The 13,264-nt window shown below is 42.3% G+C and overlaps 1 protein-coding gene across 1 annotated transcript in view; it reads right to left on the bottom strand.

Annotated features, from left to right (window-relative positions):
• zdhhc9 (zDHHC palmitoyltransferase 9) overlaps positions 1-13,264 on the bottom strand; it is a 115,261-nt gene that overhangs the window by 101,412 nt on the left and 585 nt on the right. The window lies entirely within an intron of this gene.

The following is a 13,264-nucleotide window of genomic DNA, read 5'->3' as shown; positions in this document are numbered from 1 at the left end:
CCTATCCCTCAGTACCCTTTCCATTACTTTGCCTGCCACAGAAGTAAGACTAACTGGCCTGTAATTCCCGGGGTTATCCCTATTCCCTTTTTTGAACAGGGGCACAACATTCGCTACTCTCCAGTCCCCTGGTACCACCCCAGTTGCCAGTGAAGACGAGAAGATCATTGCCAACGGTACTGCAATTTCCTCTCTTGCTTCCCACATAATCCTAGGATATATCCCGTCAGGCCCGGGGGACTTGTCTATCCTCAAGTTGTTCAAAATGTCCAACACATCTTCCTTCCTAACAGGTATCTCTTCTAGCTTATCAGTCCGTTTCACACTCTCCTCTTCAACAATACGGTCCCTCTCGTTCGTAAATACTGAAGAGAAGTACTTGTTCAAGACCTCTCCTATCTCTTCCGACTCAATACACAGTCTCCCACCACTGTCCTTGATCGGACCTACCCTCGTTCTCGTCATTCTCAGGTTTCTCACATACGCATAAAATGCCTTGGGGTTATCCTTGATCCTATCCGCCAGGGATTTTTCATGCCCTCTCTTAGCTCTCCTAATCCCTTTCTTCAGGTCCCTTCTGGCTATCCTGTATCCCTCCACTGCTCTGTCTGAACCTTGTTTCCTCAACCTTATGTAAGCCTCCTTCTTCCTCTTTACTAGACATTCAACCTCCCTCGTCAACCAAGGCTCCCTCACACGACCATTTCTTTCCTGCCTGATCGGTACATACATATCAAGGACACGTCGTATCTGCTCCTTGAAAAAGTCCCACATTTCCACCACATCCTTCCCTAACAGCCTATGCTCCCAACGTATGCTCCTCAAATCCTGTCTTACAGCATCGTAATTTCCCTTCCCCCAATTGTAAAATCTACCTTGTTGTGCGCACCTATCTCTCTCCATAACCAAGGTGAAAGTCACAGAATTGTGGTCGCCATCACCAAAATGTTCACCCACCAACAAGCCCACCACTTGTCCCGGTTCGTTACCGAGTACCAAATCCAATATGGCCTCCCCTCTGGTTGGACAATCTACATACTGCGTTAGAAAAGCTTCCTGGACACACTGCACAAACACCGCCCCATCCAATCTACTTGATCGAAAGAGCTTCCAATCAATATTTGGGAAGTTGAAGTCGCCCATGACTACGACCCTGTGGCTTCTGCACCTTTCCAAAATCTGTTTCCCAATCTGTTTCTCCACATCTCTGCTGCTATTGGGGGGCCTATAATAAACACCCAACAAGGTGACTGCACCTTTCCTATTTCTGACTTCAGCCCATACTACCTCCAGAGGCAGATCCCCCTCAAACTTCCTTTCTGCAGCCGTTATACCATTTCTAATTAGCAATGCCACCCCCCCTCCTTTTTTACCACCCTCCCTAATCTTACTGAAACATCTGTAACCAGGAACCTCCAACAGCCATTCCTGTCCCTCATCTATCCATGTTTCCGTGATGGCCACAACATCGTAGTCCCAGGTACCGATCCACGCCTTAAGTTCACCCACCTTATTTCTGATACTCCTTGCATTGAAGTATACGCACTTGAGCCCATCTCTGTGTCCGCAAGTAGTCCCTGTCAGTGCTACCTTCTCCACAGCCTCCCTACAGTCTTGGACATCCTGACACACAGCTAGCTTACTTGCTGGACTACAAGTCCGGATCCCATCCCCCTGCCAAATTAGTTTAAACCCCCCCGAAGAGTGCTAGCAAACCTACCCCCCAGGATATTGGTGCCCTTCTGGTTCAGGTGCAACCCGTCCTGTTTATACAGGTCCCACCTTCCCCAGAATGCAGTCCAATTGTCCAAATATCTGAAGCCCTCCCTCCTACACCATCCTTGCAGCCACGTGTTCAACTGCACTCTCTCCCTATTCTTTGCCTTATTAGTTACTTCCCAACAACCACATCAGATCCAGGATGTCACTGCAACAGTTCCTCAGGATAAATGTCCAAGGCCTAAGCATCATCAGCGGTTTCGTCAATGGCTGTTCCTCCAACATAAAATAGGTCACAGGGATGCTGCTCATGCATGATTAGTATTCACTACCATTCACAAATGTTGCCTATAACATCAGACCAACCAATAGTGCCTAAACGCAACTAGACCTCAACAATATTTCGCTGATGTCCATTCTACTCAATGACCATTTTCCCATCATATTCAATAACACAACTATCCCCAAGTTCCCCACTAATCAACATACCAGCATTGGCACTGGTCAGAAAAGAAAAATAAACCAGCTGTCCAAACACTGCTGTTGAAATTAGATCAGACTGTATGAGTTCCTCCACTTCTAGTTCTTCTCCTATCTCCAATTCCCATTCACCATTTGTATGACAGCAGTCAGGAATGCAATGGAATGTTTTTTTAAATCTGCTTGGATGTATGCAGCTCAGATAATCTGAAGACCATCCAGGACAAAGCAGCATACTTGATCAGCACCCTATCCAGTACGATACCTTAATGACAGCATTGTGCACCACTTTTAATCCCACAATAGCAACCACCTAGAACAAGGACAAGCACAGGATACCTTCACCCAAAATCCACACAAATCATGCAGCTGTTTCACGTGGAAATAGAATGTTGCTGCTTCACCGTTGCTGGATCTAAATCCTAGAGCCAAAGCCCTAAGAATGTACTGCAGTGTGTTAAAAGTGGGAATTCACAGCCTTTAAAAGCAACATATCCAGGCTTTGCTAGCATTACTCAAATCATCTAATAAATATTATTCTTCTCAATATTGCTTTGGCACATGCTTTCAAACGTTTTAGTAGGATTGTTGGGAAAAGTGTAGATGTGCAGCAGCAGCATTGATTAAGGAAGACATTGTAGTGTTTTGAAAAAAGGACACTTGATCAAGACAAAAAGGATAGAATTCAATTGGTTAGAGTTCAGAGGTATAACAAAAAGTATGAACATGGTACTGAGGGCATTGATATAATGAAAAAGGAAATATCTGTATGAGATCATCTGGATAAGAGTGATCATTGCAACCTAGGCCCAGGTCTGAAAGAGAATCACTCAATTAGGAATGGCTTGGGGATGGGTGTGCTGAGGGAGGTAAAAACAGAATCAAAATTTTGACTGAAAAAAAAAATCAATAGATTAATAGGTGACTGAAGGAAAAAAAATGTTTCAATACACATTGCAAGTGGCAATTAAAGGCAGGATTTCTTGGATGACGAGGGAGACAAACATGATAAAATAAAAAGCTGTGTTATATAGGTCAGATGAATTCTTCAAGCAGGAAGCTAAACTAACAGTTCTGGTCTCCAAATTTGAGGAAAGACATTCTGGCTATTGAGGGAGTGCAGCGTAGGTCAATTCCTGGAATGGCGGGACTACCTGACGCTGAAAGACTGGAGCGACTGGGCTTGCATACCCTTGAGTAAAGAAGACTGAGAGGGGATCTGATTGAGACATAAGATTATTAAAGGATTGGACACTCTGGAGGCAGGAAACATGTTTCTGCTGATGGGTGAGTGTCGAACCAGAGGACACAGCTTAAAAATACAGGGTAGACCATTTAGAACAGAGATGAGGAGAAACTTCTTCACCCAGAGAGTGGTGGCTGTGTGGAATGCTCTGCCCCAGAGGGCAGTGGAGGCCCAGTCTCTGGATTCGTTTAAGAAAGAGTTGGATAGAGCTCTCAAGGATAGTGGAATCAAGGGTCATGGAGATAAGGCAGGAACAGGATACTGATTAAGGATATCAGCCATGATCATATTGAATGGTGGTGCAGGCTCAAAAGGGCAGAATGGCTACTCCTGCACCTATTGTCTATTGTCTATTACCTGGCAAAGACGGAGAACAGAATGGCAGTTGGCATTAAAAAGGTAATCTAAATTTTCCCATCAGCAAGTAAATGGCAAACAGTTAGGAAGCATCACAATGTTAGACACGGAAAGATGATGTACAATTCGAGCCACAGTTTAAGACTAGAATATTTAACAGGAATGTTGAATGTTCAAAGAGGATAATGACAAAATATTGTTGGAATTGTAGCGTTAAAGCATGGGGACAAAAACTGATCAATAGGATGCAGTGGAAAGGGTTGACTATGCTTAGATTGGGTAATTCTTGCCCCGAATTGCTTGCTTTTCAGTAGCTAAGAAAATGAGAAAAGACTGCCCTGATGTTCTAATCCTCCCTAGATTTAATAAAAGAAAATGTTGATGGTGGTCAACCAGAGGATTAGCATGTGGCAAACACAACACACTTAAAGAAAAATGCAGAAGGCATTTCTCGTAACAAACCAGTCAGATTCAGGAATGGATCATTTTACATAAGCAATAAATTTGCGAAGAAAAGCCTCAAATCTTGCCAAGTGCATATTGATTTAATTAAGGAAAGTCAACAGGGATTTCTAAAAGGCAGATCATGTTTGGCCAATCTAAATGAACTTTTTTTTGATGAAGGCACAGAAACCAAGCAGCACGGTGACTTAGTGATTAGCACTGCTGCCTCACAGCAGTAGGGACCTAGGTTCAATTCCAGCCTGAGATAACTGTCCGCATGGAGTCTGCATGTTCTCCACACATCTGTGTGGGTTTATTCTGGGTGCTCTGGTTTCCTCCCATAATCCAAAGATGTGCAAGTTAGGTAGATTGGCCAGGGTAAATGCAGGGATAAGTTAGGGTGCTGAGTCTGGAAGGGATGCTCTTGGTCAATGCAGACTTGATGGGCCAAATGGCCTTTAACCTTTCATATGGAATAGAACAATAATGTGGGGAATGCAGTGGATGTTGTCCATATCATTAAAATACTGGTTACCAAAACTAAGGCTTAAGGAGAAAGATGGTCAGTATCAAGTTGGATTTTAAAAAGTGACTCAGAACAGAAAACATATCATGGTGTATGGTTATTTGTTCCAGTCTGGAGGATGGTAGATTATGGTGTTCTGCAGGGGTCAGCACGAAGATCACTTCCTGCTGCACATAAATTTTCCAAAGACACTAAATTTGTAGGCACAGTACAGCAAACAGAGGGAATGATACCAATTGAGTGTAGTACAGGACAGCCCGATAGGCTGGCAAATATAGCAGAGAAATGGCAGGTGAAATTTAAAGCAAAGAATTGAATGGTGCTGCTGTTTAGCAAAAGCATAGAAAGAAGCAATATTTAACAGCACAGTTCTAAAGGGGAGGAGAGACAAAGAAGAGACGAGAGAGAGAGAGAGAGAGAGAGAGAGAGAGAGAGAGACAGAGAGACAGAGAGGGAAGAGAGAGAGAGCGCGAGACAGAGAGGGAAGAGAGAGACAAAGAGGGAGAGAGTGCAGGCAGAGAGATATAAAACATAATATAACCATTAAGTACAAAGTAGGAAATTATACAGAACCTATATAAAGCTCTGGTTCCATGACAACTTGAGTATTATGGCTGGTTCTGGTCACCACACCTTACGTATATTGCAAGGAATCCAAGAGACTGCAAAGGAGATTAAACAGAACGGTACCAGGTATCAGGTACAAAAGCTTAGGGTAAGGAGACCTTTTCTTCCAGTTGAGAAAGAAAGACGGAGAATGATCCATTGCTAATTAAATTAGTTTAGTTTAGGGAAGTGTCACATTGAAAAAGATACGCAATGCCATCAAGCTAAATTACAAGTCAGAAGATGGGGAAAGTTCAAAAACCAAAAAAGATGAATCAAAAAAGAACAAATTAGAATATGGCAGTCAACTAGGAAGCAATTGTTCCAGACATCGAGGACTTATACAAGTATCTAACTAAACTGTGGGCGTTTTAGAGGATTGTGACTGGGAGATTAATAATGAGAAACAATGCAAAAGCAGAGAATTTGAATAATTATTGTTTTCCTCACATTAGAATAGACAAAAACATCAAGAATAGGATTAAACAAGGGAACAAAATGAGAAACTTAAAACCATGATTAAAGAAAATGTATTAGGGAAACGAATGAGACCAAAGAATGACAAGTCTTAAAAAAACGGAGTGATTGCAAAGGTAGAGGATATATTCATTGTAAACTTCCAAAAATTACCTCGATTCTAGAAAACTTCTTTTGCAATTAAAAAAAACTGCAAATCTAACACCACTCAAGAATGAAGGGTGACTTGAAGCAGGAAAATATAAACTAGTTAACCCAACATCATTGTTGAATTTCTCTCATTTATTACTGAATAATTGAGTCAAAATGTCTTGCAATTATAAAACACAAGATTTTACGATTGAGAAATGGCATTTGATGAATTCTCTGAAAACGTAACTAACAGAATAGACAAAAGAAAACTAATAGACATAGATAATAGCCCAGTGTCTGGGGCAATATAATCAAATATAGAAGACTGACTAACTAACAGAATACAAAAATCAGGATAAATGGCTCAGTTTCAGGTTTACAGACAAGTATGGAGTACCACAAGGGTCAGTGTTAGGGTCCCAACTATTTACAATCTATATTAAATGACTGGTCTGATGAACTTGACTGGATTAGAGTGGTGCTGGAAAAGCACAGCCGTCCAGGCAGCATCTGAGGAGCAGGAAAATCGACATTTTGGGAAAAAGCCCTTCATCAGGAATAGAGGCAGAGTGCCTGAAGGGTAGAGAGATAAATGAGAGGAGGGTGGGGATAGGGAAAAAGTAGGATAGAGTACAATAGGTGAGTGGGGGAGGGGATGAAGGTGATGGGTCAGGGAGAAGGATGGAGTGGATAGGTGGAAAGGAAGATAGGCAGGTAGGACAAGTCATGGGGACAATGCTGAGCTGGAAGTTTGGAACTAGGGTGAGGTGGGGGAAAAGGGAAATGAGGAAACTGATGAAGTCCACATTGATGCCCTGGGGTTGAAGTGTTCCGAGGCGGAAGATGAGGCATTCTTCCTCCAGGCATCGTGTAGTGAGGGAGTGGCGGTGAAGGAGGCCCAGGACCTCCATGTCCTCGGCTGAGTGGGAAGGGGAGTTGAAATGTTGGGCCACAGGGCAGTGTGGTTGATTGGTGCGGGTGTCCCAGAGATGTTCCCTGAAGCGCTCTGCTAGGAGGCGTCCAGTCTCCCCAATGTAGAGGAGACCGCATTGGGAGCAACAGATACAATAAATGATATTGGTGGATGTGCAGGTAAAACTTTGATGGATGTGGAAGGCTCCTTCGGGGCCTTGGATGGAGGTGAGGGAGGAGGTGTGGGCACAGGTTTTGCGATTCCTGCGGTGGCAGGGGAAGGTGCTAGGACGGGAGGGTGGGTTGCTGGGGGGCGTGGACCTGACCAGGTAGTCACGGAGGGAACGGTCTTTGCAGAAGGTGGAAAGGGGTGGGAAAGGAAATATATTCCTGATGATGGGGTATTTTTGGAGGCGGCGGAAATGTCGGCGAATGATTTAGTTTATGCAAAGGTTGGTAGGGTGGAAGGTGAGCACCAGGGGTTTCTGTCCTTGTTACACTGGACAGGTGGGGCCTGAGGGCAGAGGTGCGGGATGTGGACAAGATGCGTTGGAGGGCATCTTTAACCATGTGGGAAGGGAAATTGCGGTCTCTAAAGAAGGAGGCTATCTGGTGTGTTCTGTGGTGGAACTGGTCCTCCTGGGAGCAGATACGGCAGAGGCAGAGGAATTGGGAATACAGGATGGCATTTTTGCAGGAGGTAGGGTGGGAAGAGGTGTAATCCAGGTAGCTGTGGGAGTCGGTGGGTTTGTAAAAAATGTCGGTGTCAAGTCAGTCGTCATTAATGGAGATGGAGGTGTCCAGGAAGGGGAGGGAGGTGTTAGAGATGGTCCAAGTAAATTTCAGGTCAGGGTGGAATGTGTTAGTGAAGTTGATGAATTGCTCAACCTCCTCACGGGAGCACGAGGTGGTGCCAATGCAGTCATCAATGTAGCAGAGGAAGAGGCGGGGAGTGGTGCCAGTGTAACTACAGAAGATGGACTGTTCTACGTAGCCAACAAAGAGACAGGCATAGCTGGGGCCCATACGAGTGTCCATGGCTACCCCTTTGGTCTGCAGGAAGTGGGAGGATTTGAAGGAGAAATTGTTAAGGGTGAGGACCAGTTCGGCCAAACGAATGAGTGTGTCGGTGGAAGGGTACTGTTGGGGATTTCGGGAGAGGAAGAAACAGAGGGCTTGGAGGCCCTGGTCATGGTAGATGGAGGTTTAGAGGGATTGGATATCCATGGTGAAGATGGGGGGGGGGGGGGGGGGGGGGGGGGGGTCGGGGAAACTGATGTCTTGGAAGAGGTGGAGGGCATGGGTGGTGTCTCGAATGTATGCGGGGAGTTCCTGGACTAGGGGGGATAGGACACTGTCGAGGTAGATAGAGATGAGTTCAGTGGGGCAGGAGCAGGCTGAGACAATGGGTTGGCCAGGACGGTTAGGCTTGTGGATCTTTATTTGATGAACTTGACTGCATTGCAGCTAAATTTCCAGATAATACAGATAGGTCAGAAAGTTTGAGGGGAATGCAATAAAAAACAATGAAGTGTTATAGATAGTTTAAGTGAATGGACAAAAAAAAAATGATAAATGGAGTGCCTGTATAATATGGGAAAATACAAGGTCTTTCACTTTCATCAGAATAGAAATGTAAAATATTTAAATATAGAGACACCACAGAACTCCACATTTGTATACTGGTACAGCAAATAATTAAGAAGGCAAATGGAATGTTAGCCATTACTGCAAGGGGATTGAACATAGATATAGGACAACTGTACATAGTACTGACAAGACTATATCTGGATACAGGTTTGGTCACCTCATTTAAGGGGATGAAATGCTTCACCTTGGAGGCAGTTCTCAGGCAGTTCCAAAGATGATTCTTGGGATGAAAGGGATGTTTGTTGAGACAAAATAAAAAGGAGTTCAAAAGACAAGAAGAGGCAAGCTCATTAAAACTCAAAATTCTGAGGGGGCTCATTAGGGTAGACAGAGACAGGGAAAAAAAAATCATGGGTGATTATCAGAAGGGAGAACAAATGCATGGGGAAGGCTACCACACAGATAGTCAGCTCAGACAACAACCTCTAACAGAGGGCTAGGAGATGCAGACTGGGGGAACCAGCATTTCAAGTAGGCTTTTAAGCCCTCCCTGCATACCTCGCCTCAAAATGTAATTGCAGTTAGAATCATCTTCCTCATAAAAGGAGGTTTTTTTTGTAATTTTGAAGTTGGAGACAGGATGCCTCTATTTTGAGAGGCATAAATTCTGCCAACCTTCCCTTGCCTGGCTGGTGACACTAAATCCATAGTACTGGGGCTTACTCTGAATGATCCTTGAAATTTCTTAACTATTCAGTTCATGGGTAAATTAGGGATTGGCAACAACCAGTGTGAATGCCCACATCCCAAATAAAAAAGTCTCAAAGCAACATGACCGTTGGTCAGTGATTACAAGTTAGTACTTTGTTCACTCTAAACCTGAGTGCAATGAGAGAAAGTTCTGTACCTATATTCTACAGGCCATTATTTGGACCCTCACTCATTGTTCTCTATTGCAAATAATATTCAATGTCACACATTATGTCCTTTGATTATCAAAGAAAAAATTGTGTAATATTGCAATAACTCTGAACACAAATTCATAGAAAAGTGATGGGTTAAAGGAAAAAGTGACTAACTTAGAAATTCTAGTGCAAGTATTCCTAACAAAGCACAAGATCTCTCACATACCTCATCACTTCCCATTTAGTCTAATTATATTCTCCAGCTTTAACTCAGTGTAAACATCCCCCGAGTTGACAACATATTCTATGCAAACCTGGTCCAATAAATTGGATTATTAAATCTTCTAAATGTGCTGTTTCACAGTTCGTAACTTCTATGCACATGCAAATTTGTGAATTATCACACTTCAGGCACTCAATTGTATTCCAATTAGATCCCAGAATTAATAACATCTTATAATCTGAAACAGTAAAGCAAATAGATAGGAACAAAAATTTTTAATATGCTGCACTGCTTTTAAAAGGTTTTTTAAAAACTTTTCAACACACTAACTACTCTGGAGTAAGTAGGTTTCATTTTCTCAGTTTACCTATTCTCTTGAGCTGTGAGATATCGCAACAAAATGCTTATGTTACAGGTAATTTCATGGGACCCAGAGAGATGGCATCGGGAAGTAGGACAAAAAAAAAAATGGCAACTTACACTTACAAAGCAGCTCCCAAAACAGGGAAATAAATATTTTACAGAAAATCAGATGACACATGCAAAAATAAATGTTACGGTCAAATTTCATGGCTTTGAAAAGGCTTTTGGTATGAGGTAGTAAAGCTGCAGCACATGAAGACTAAATCAATACAACATTGGCTAGAGGTAGGGTGTAAACAAGAGAAGCTACATATTAAAACTATTATACAGAGCAGCTACATGAAATCAACAGCAATCTGGAATGAATTGAAAAGGAGGGTGAGGATTTCATAAGTTTGAGGTCAGGATGCTATTAGAACTCAGTACAGACAGGTGATCCACATTCCTGATGAAGAGCTTTTGCTCAAAATGTCAACTCTCCTGCTCCTGAGATGCTGCCTGACTGGCTATGCTTTTCCAGAAACACACTTTTTGATCCCCACATAAGAAAACAGAGACTAACACAGAAGACAGAGGTTGGAGGACAGGATCTGGCACTTTTATTGTAAAGAAGAATGTTAACATTGAATACAGAATTTGAAGTTGTGCTCTGGGACAATTTTTGAGCTCCAAAATACACAAGCTGTCTCATTAACATTCCAAGACAACTTAAAAGAGGTGGAACACCAAACCTGTGTTTATTTTACCTATACATACAGCCTCAATTCTATGTAGCTTTCTGAATCAAACACTAATCAACAGTCACAATGTTACTTCAAACTTAGAGTCATAGAGTCAGAGATGTACAGCATGGAAACAGACCCTTCGGTCCAACCCATCCATGCCAACCCAATCTAGTCCCACCTGCCAACACCCGGCCCATATCCCTCCAAACCCTTCCTATTCCTATACCCGCCCAAATGCCTCTTAATTGTTGCAATTGTACCAGCCTCCACCATTTCCTCTGGCAGCTCATTCCATACACATACCAACATCTATGTTGAAAAGTTGCCCCGTAGGTCTCTTTTATATCTTTCCCCTTTCACCCTAAACCTATGCCCTCTGGTTCTGGACTCCCCAACCCCAGGGAAACGACTTTGTCTATTTACCCTATCCATGCCTCTCAGTTTTGTAAACCTCTATAAAGGTCACCCCTCAGCCTCCAGGGAAAATAGCCCCAGCCTGTTCAGTCTCTCCCGATAGCTGAAATCCTCCAACCCTGGCAATATCCTTGTCAATCTTTTCTAAACCCTTTCAAGTTTCACAACATCTTTCTGGTAGGAAGGAGACCAGAATTGCATGCAATATTCCAACAGTGGCCTAACCAATGTCCTGTTAAAGTGCAGTTTACGGATACAAACAAGCGTATTTAAGGAAACATACCAATGGAAATTAGCTTAACCAACATTAATCTGAATAGCAATACCAAAGGGACTACATGGAGACTACAGAAAGAAGAACTAACACCACCCCAAAAACTGTACACCATGCTGTATTTCTGGTGAGTCCATTTAGAAAGAATTAGTTGAGAAGTTTTGGACATTGCACAACTTGGAAACTCTACCTCTGAAGGTGATGTAGATAGGGTAATTTAATATTTTTGAAGGCAGATGATGGAATCTTGTTAGGCAAGGCATCAAAAAAAAAGGTATAGGAATTAAAAACAAATAGAGGAGACATGATCATAGTGAATTGCAGATCAGGGTTGAAAAGCTGAATATACTATGAAAGGGCAAGGCATTTCTAATCACAATGGCTATTCCATGTATTAAAACTGCACTGATGACCCTCAAAAACATGAAGCACAACACATGAAGAAGAGTGTCTCTACAGCACTGTCATTTTCAATTATAAATATTGTGCCCTCAGGCCAGATGCCTGACATGGTTGTCTATTGTCAATACTAAGATTGATACAATTCTGTTGAGTCAGCTGAAAATGGAACATGTTGTTAAGATCAGTTGAAGTTAGTACAGTTTAAGTCAAAATGTTTGGAACACATTTTGTAATATATTTGTTGAAAACAGTTAACATTATAATAAGCAATTCTAGTGTCCTACAATACAAAGATTTCTGTTTAGAAAACAGTCAAATGCTGTGAAATTAAGTAAACACCTAAAGGCAAGAAATTTATAACTTGCATTTACATACACAACTATCTGGTAATTTAGTTCAACCTAAGGCCCTATTGCATTTTCTGAATTCACAAGCATTTTTTAAAGTCTATACCCTTCTCCCCTTCCTAAAAAAGAGACGTAGATTTGCAGAAAATAGACAGTCCCCAAACATAAACAAGCATGGATGTAGGTTTGCTCGCTGAGCTGGAAGGTTCGCTTTCAGACGTTTCGTCACCATACTAGGTAACATCTTCAGTGAGCCTCTGAATGAATAAACAAGCATCTAATGCATTAAAAGGCAAAATCTTCAAGATGACACAAAAATACCTGCTTTGTCAATGGAGGACAAGGGTAGCCCAGCACACAGTTCCCACAAACTGCTCTGCAGCCAAAGAGAAACCTGGCTAATACTCCTTATTCTACAGCCAGGAATAATAAGGTAGCCACTTTTTACCTAGAGATTCACTAGAATAAAACGCGGAAAATAAATTGAGGACTTGTCAGGGCACCATCGTTCATGCTACCACAGTAGTTCTGAAACTTTTAAAATATCTTAAAAACTAAAGGGAACAAAAGATGAGGAATTTTTTTTAAAACAAAGTATTCCAACCAAGATAACTACCTTAAATTGAACGCTGCAAATGCAATTATTCGGCAGGCTAGCTTGCTCACATTAGCCAGATACAACAGCATGAAGGAAATCAAATTAAAACGCATCATTTCACCGCGAACGTCACCACGATGACATTTACTCGAGATGTCCTGCTGGGCTCCATTCCCAATCCACAGGAACTGTCACCTTTGAAGCAGTGTATTTCGTTGACCAAAATAACAATTTGCAAAATGATTACAACTGCAGAATCTAAAAAGGATCCAAACGTTTAAAAAAAGACACCATAGTTGTCAAGGTCACTGCGCTCACAAGTGAGATTTTATGGAGAATAATTAGCTCACAAACTTGAAACAAATAATAGCGAGATTTTTCCCCCCTCTACAAAACATCGCGACTTGCATTCAAAAAGCTAAGATTTGGCAGGTGGCTAACAAAAGTAGTGGACAGAGGATGTTTCAATTCCACACACCACGATTTAAAATTCATGAAAATCAGTTGCAAGCTGTACGCCAAAA

This window comes from Chiloscyllium punctatum, chromosome 25 (genome assembly GCF_047496795.1).
Source record: "Chiloscyllium punctatum isolate Juve2018m chromosome 25, sChiPun1.3, whole genome shotgun sequence".
NCBI classification, from domain to species: Eukaryota; Metazoa; Chordata; class Chondrichthyes; order Orectolobiformes; family Hemiscylliidae; genus Chiloscyllium; species Chiloscyllium punctatum.
The sequence above is the reverse complement of the archived record's forward strand: the minus strand, read 5'-3'. Positions and strand labels throughout refer to the sequence as shown.